Below are 6,791 nucleotides of genomic sequence, written 5' to 3' on the forward strand. Positions count from 1 at the left end.
TTGGAAATCTTGCTGGGAAGAAAATAAAAGCATCCACCTGTGTGATGAACATAGTAAAGCACCTCATCTAAGGCATAGGGAGAGCTGGTCAAGCACTAAAAGAATCTTGTCACCTCGAACCCGAAAACAGCACCATCAACCAAGTGGACATGCCATCTTCAGATTCCTAAAGAGTTAACCATTGCAAGCAAAAGAGAAGTCCTTCAAACTTTGAGTGAACGTTCAGCTTCTGGTGACATTTCACAAGACAAGTTCCTTGGTGTTGTGCATCAAATTCCACAGCTCTTTCAGTATCAAGAAGGTGGAAGAGGAGCAGAGATCTCCCTTCAATGATTGTTTTCCATTTAAGCGACCTAGATATGAAGATTCAGATAAACCGTTTGTAGATGGCCCAGCATCAAGATTTGCTGGCCTTAATACCAATCAGCGGCTTACACCTTTAGCTGAAGACCAACCATTATTAGATGGACCTAGTAGGCCATGTGAGACGAGACATGTCCAGCCAAGATGATTATGGAAGGACCTAATAAATTAAGCCATAGAATGGATGGACCCCCTACACCAGCTTCTCTTGGGTTTGAGGGATCACAACGAAAATTCAGGGGAGGCCCTATGAAATTCAAAGGACCACAAGGTCAGTTAGAGGTGGTGTCCTTTGAGATTTGAAGTTCCTCCAGGCAAGTAAGAATACCTCTGAGATATGAAGGAAAAATTCTTGGAGGAGGAAGAGAGGAGGCAGTTTTCGATTTGAAGGTTCACCTAGTGTGAGTTTGGAGGGATCTAAAGGTGGTTTGGGATTTGAAGGACCTGGGGGTCAGCCTTTGGGCGTTCTGAGGTCTGAAGGCCCTCATGGACATCCTGTGGGCAGTCTTAGATTTGAAATCCTCGATGCCAGCCTGTAGGTGGGCTCAGGTTTAAGGGGGTCATCATCGACCAGGGGCAGCAATTAGGTTTGATGGGCCTCATGGTCAGCCAGGTGGTGCTCAGATTTGAGGGCCCTTTGCCACAGCAAGGAGTTGGAATGAGGTTTGAGGGTCCCCATGGTCAGGCTGTAGCTGGTGTGAGATTGGAAGGACATAATCAACTAGGTGGGAACCTTATGTCTGAGGGACCACATGGCCAACCAGGTTTGACATCAGGTTGGAAGGACCTTTAGTACAACAGGGAGGTGGAATGAGGTTTGGGGGTCCTGTGCCAGGATTGGCCTGAGAACTGAAGCACCTGTGGGTCAAGGGGGTCCACGATTTCAAGGTGGTCACTCTGTAAGGTTTGATGGACAGCCAGGTCAGTCATCACTTTTGCCAGGATTTGATGGAACACACAGCCTGCCAGGCCTAGATTTGAAAGAGCTGGTCAGCCATGTCCACAGAGACTTCCTGGGCCACCTGGTCAGCAGGTTCAACTGAGATTTGATAGTGTAACCAAAGATTTGACGGGCCACAACAGCAGCAAGCATCAAGATCTGATATTTCTCTTGGTGTGCAAGGTACCAGATTTGACAATCATCCTTCCCAACAGGCTTGAGTCTTTCCATCAGACTGGCCCATTATAATGCACCCACCTGTCAATGCCTTTGACACTATTCACAGTTCCCAAGGACGTACAGTTCCAAAGAAACATGAACAACATTATTGTGACACACGCACAAGGAACAAATTTTATGGACGGTCATGGCCCTGGAAACCAGAATTTCCGCAAAGGCCCCTTAACAGAGCATTTAGGACAATAATTTTGACTGAAAAGAATCTTCAGAGTCCTCAGTTGGGAAACTTGGGGCATTTACCTAGTCCCAATGTCAGTAGGAGCTCTTCAGACATCTCAACAGGTTCTGACTGGTGTAGCTCAGCCAGTAGCATTTTGGTCAAGGACTAGCAATTTTTACCAATTCATCCACAGAAGGCTGGAGCTTTAATCCAAATCCTTCAGGAGGTCTTCCTAAGGCATATCCCTGATCATCATCTCGGTGAGGTGAATGTGAAGGAATTGTTATGCAAAACTGGTAAAAATCGGGAATTCTCAAATTGTCCCAGCCTGAACTCAACTGCAACCCAGGAAAAGGAGGCTGATGCCAGGCTCCCCCTGAAGAGGCAAAGGATCAGAATAAAGATCAAGATGTTCCAGATCTTACAAATTTTACAACTGGAGAGTTGAAACAACGTTATGACAGTGTTATAAACCGGCGCTGTATACTGGGATTCATTGTAATTTTTGTGGAATGAGCGTTTTATGGCATCCCAGAGAGATGTTATATGCAGATCATTTGGACTGGCATTATCGGCAAAATAGAACTGAGAAATATGTAAGCAGAAAGGCCACTCATAGACGTTGGTACTACAGTTTAACAGACTGGATAGAATTTGAAGAAATAGCTGATCTGGAAAAACGGTCAAAAACCCAGTTCGTTTGAAAAGGTTCATGAAGAGGTTGTCCTCAAATCTCAGGAGGCTTCTAAAGAAAAGGAAGTTCCAAAGGGGTCCCTGCTGGACCAGCTGGAGCACTTGAGAGTTGTGAAATTTGTCAAGAACAATTTGAACAGTCCTGGGATGAAGAGGAGGGAGAAATGGCACTTAAAAAAACGCTATTGGAGTAGACGGAAAGATTTACCATCCATCGTGTTATGCAGATTACATAAATACATCTTTTGAATTGGTACACCATCTGCCACCAAGACTTCAGTTGAAAACCCTTGGAACATTATGGTGAATATTGTCAAAAACGAATTGAAAGAACCCTGTGAAAGTCCCAAAATTAAGCAAGAGCATATTGATGACCCACAAGCCTGTTCAGAAGAAAGTGTGGCAGCACCAACTGACATTAAAAAAGAAAATGATACAGTTGAGTCAATTTAAATGAAATGAGAAAATATGGGTTTGTTTTTTAACAAAAGCTGCTATTGGTTCTAGAATTTCAAGAATTTTTATGTATATATAGACATATATGTATATTAATTGTCTTATCTGTGGCAGGGCCTTCAGCTATCATTTGGTTTATAAACACATTTTAGTATTTGCATTTCCTACTGCCTGCACACTTTCAGGTGCTTGTTGTGTGAAAGTTCTGTTGATGAGTGCAAAGTTAACAACATGAAATTGTATGTGTAAAAATGTACGATATTCATTTGTGAACTCTAAATTAAAAATAAATATATTTGCTATTTTTAAAAAAGCCTGTAAACTAGCTTCCATAAGGTATACTCAGAGGATCTGATGGAGTCCTGTGCAGGCCCTAAGCATGCTGCTTCAGTCTCTTTAAGTTCATGTGAGCTTTGATCGTGTTGAGTTAGAAGGGCTTGTTTTTCTTGGTGTCCACTATCCCCTCTGGGTCTTACACTCTTTCCTCCTCCTTTACCAAAGGTTTCCCTGAACACTGAGGGACAGATTGGTTGGAGACATCCCATTTAGGGCATGCTCTGTGCAATATCTGGCTGTGAGTCTCTGTATTTGTTCCCATCTGCTACAGGAGGAAGCTTCTCTGACAATGACTGAGCAAGGCATCTGTCAATGAGTACAGCAGAATGTCATTAGGAGTCAGTTTATCACTTAATCTTTGCTTTCTTTATAACAGTAATATGTGGTTCTACCTAGGTCCCTGGGCTATGTATCTCTGGTTCTTGGTCACCCAAACAATGATGGTATTGCTTCTATCTCATGAAGTGGAACTTAAGGCAAATCAGTTATTGGTTGGCTACTCCCACAAGATTTGTGCCCCCATTGTCCTAGCATGTTTTGCAAACAGGACAGATTCTAGGTCAAAGGATCTGTGGCTAGGCTGGGTTTATGCCTCTCTTTTGATAACATCCAGAATACCTTCTTGTACCAAAGATTCTGGAATGATGGGGTGAAGGCTCTATGTAGGCACCAGCTTGACTCTTCCATGTTCATTGAGCTGTATAGGTGTTTTCTTCAGCAATATGGATTGGTGCCAGTTTATCAAGAGCACGCTATGGTCTTGGTAACAGCCTGGTTGTTTGGGGATTCCCATGGGACCCCTTTGGACAACAACTCAATTACATGTAACCCAATCGCAGCACTGGAAGCTTCACTGGGTCACAAATGATGGTCAGTTGGGGCTCTGTCTCCCTCATTAGTTGGCATTTTCATCTAGATTGCCTTCATATATGTATGTATTTAGAAATTTCTGCTGTCAGGTTTTCATACTAGTTAGTCAAACGTCAAATTTTACCCGTCCCTCCCCATATCCTCCCCCACAACTCCCTCTCCTCTTCCTACCCACTCTAATCTCTCATTGCCCCCTTTCATCCATATCTATCTATTTGTTACCCTTCTTACAATATCTCTCTCTTCTCTCAGGCTGTTAATCTGTATCTACCCACTGTGATTCTATGGACTGTAGCTTGGTTATCATTGACTTAAGAGCCAATATCGACATATAAGCAAATACTTTTCTGGTTCTGGTTTAAATCCCCCTGGATGATTTTTTGCATTTTTGTCCATTTGCCTGCAAATTTCACCATATCTTGTGTGTGTGTGTGTGTGTGTGTGTGTGTGTGTGTGTGTGTGTGTGTGTGTGTTTGTAGAGACGGATTCTCTGTGTGGTCCTGGCTGTCCCGGAACTTGTTTTATATACCAGGCTGGTCTTGAACTCATAGATGCGCTTGATTCTTCCTCTGAAGAGCTGAGATTAATAGCAAGCACCACCACTGCCCAATGATGTCATTCTGTTTTAAACAATTGAGTAATACTTTATTTTGTAAATGAACCACATTTTTTCCTTTCTTTCATTTTATTGTTTTTTGATTAGGAATTTTTTATGTAGCCCTGGCTTTCCTGGAACTAGCTCTGTAGACCAACTTGGACTGGCACTCAGAGATCCACCTTTCTCTGCCTCCTCAGTACTGGGATTAAAGTCAAGTGCCACCACCCACAGGAGTACTTCATTTTCTTTATTTATTCTTCTGTTGAGGAAAATCCAGGTCCTTTCCATTGTCTGGCTGTTATAAATACAGCAGTGATCAGTAAGTTGAGCAAGTGTCTCTGTGGTAGGATAACGAGTCCTTTGGGTAAATGCCCATGAGTAGTACAAGTGATCTTGAGGTCCATCAATTTTAATTCCTCTGAAGAACCACTGCATTGATTTCCAAGGAGGCTGTACAATTTTGCCCTCCCTCCAGCAAAAATAGACTGGTCCTTCACATCCTCACCACCATGAGGAATCTTATCCAATTTTTTTCTTTCTTACTTTTTTTTTTATTTTGGAGACAGGATTTCTCTGTGTAGCAGCTATTTGCAAGTGTCCATATCATAATATATGTGTCATATATTCTTTGTATGTTCTCCCCTGATGACAACACCCATGTGTGTTAGACACACACACACACCAAGTAAATGGAATAAGAATGAGTCCAAAGTCCATTCAAACACTGAGACTCTAGGCAGCCCTTACATTGGCAGCACCTGGTAAAGTAAAATATTTTGACCAGGTGGTGGTGGTGCAAGCCTTTAATCCCAGCACTCAGCACCTGAGGCAGAGGCATGCTGGTCTCTAAATTCAAGGCCAGCCTGTCTACATAGTGAGTTCCAGGATACCCAGGGCTACTCAGAGAAACACTTTCTCCAAAAAAGAAAACCAAACAAGTGACATTTTTCTGACATGTACCCTCACCACAGAATATACATTCCAAATTCTGAAATGGAAAATGAAGGGATAGTAAGGAATTATCCAAAAAAAGAAACACTGAAATCTACCAGGGCAGATACAAAACCATGTAAACAAAACAACTATACACATAAATTAAATTAAAAAAATAAAATAAAAAATCATTTCTAAAATCAAATGAAAACAAAAATATATCCAGACCTAGGGTTAAGCCCTGTAATTTCAACTACTTGTGAGGCTGAGGCAGGAAGGTCCAAACTTCCAAAGCAAGTGGGCAAAGGCAGAGGCAGGCTGCAAAAGAGGGGGAGGGGTAAGAAAGCTTCTTTTGCAGTGGTATTGAGGACTGCAGACACACAGCTGAAAATAAGAAACAGAAGGCTTCTAAGACAACCTCTCCCCAACCCTCTCTACCTAAAAGGAAATCAGACTAGAGATGATGGTAGAATTTTAGTGAGACTCTGAGTGCCTTACTTCCTACCTATTCTTGTGGAATGAGGTTTTATGTCATCCCAGATATATGTTTATGCAGATCTCTTGGACTGGCATTATCGGCAAAATAGAAACTGAGAAAGATGTAAGCAGGAAAGGTCACTCATAGATGTTGGTACTACATTTTTAACAGACTGATAGAATTTGAAGAAATAGCTGGACTTGGAGAAAGTGCAGAAATGCCAGTTTTGTTGAAAAGGTTTCATGAAGAGGCTGTCCACACATCTCAGGAGGCTTCTAAAGGAAAGGAGTTCCAAAGTGTCCCTGCTGGAGCAGCTGGAGCACTTGAGAGTTGTGAAATCTGTCAATAACAATTTGAACAGTCCTGGGATGAAGAGGAGGAGACATGGCACTTAAAAATGCTATTGGAGTGGATGGAAGATTTACTATCCATCTTGTTATGCGGATTACCAAAATATATCTTCTTTTGATTGTACACCATCTGCCATCAAGACTCCAGTTGAAAACCCTCAGAACACTTTTTTGAACATTGTCAAAAGTGAATTGCAAGACCCCCGTGAAAGTCCCAAAGATAAGGAAGACACGTTGATGCCCCACCAGCCTGTTCAGAAGGAAGTGTAGCAGCACCCACTGAAATTAAAACAGAAAATGATACAGTTGAGTCAGGTTAAATAAAATAGGAAAGGTATGTTTTTATTTTTTAACAAAAGCTTCTGTTGGATTTA

The 6,791-nt window shown here is 42.1% G+C and overlaps 1 pseudogene; it reads left to right on the plus strand.

Annotated features, from left to right (window-relative positions):
* Positions 1-7: 7 nt before the first annotated feature.
* LOC118575666 lies at positions 8-6,737 on the plus strand (annotated as a pseudogene).
* Positions 6,738-6,791: the final 54 nt, after the last annotated feature.

The sequence above is a fragment of the Onychomys torridus genome, unplaced genomic scaffold (assembly GCF_903995425.1).
Source record: "Onychomys torridus unplaced genomic scaffold, mOncTor1.1, whole genome shotgun sequence".
Classification (NCBI taxonomy): Eukaryota; Metazoa; Chordata; class Mammalia; order Rodentia; family Cricetidae; genus Onychomys; species Onychomys torridus.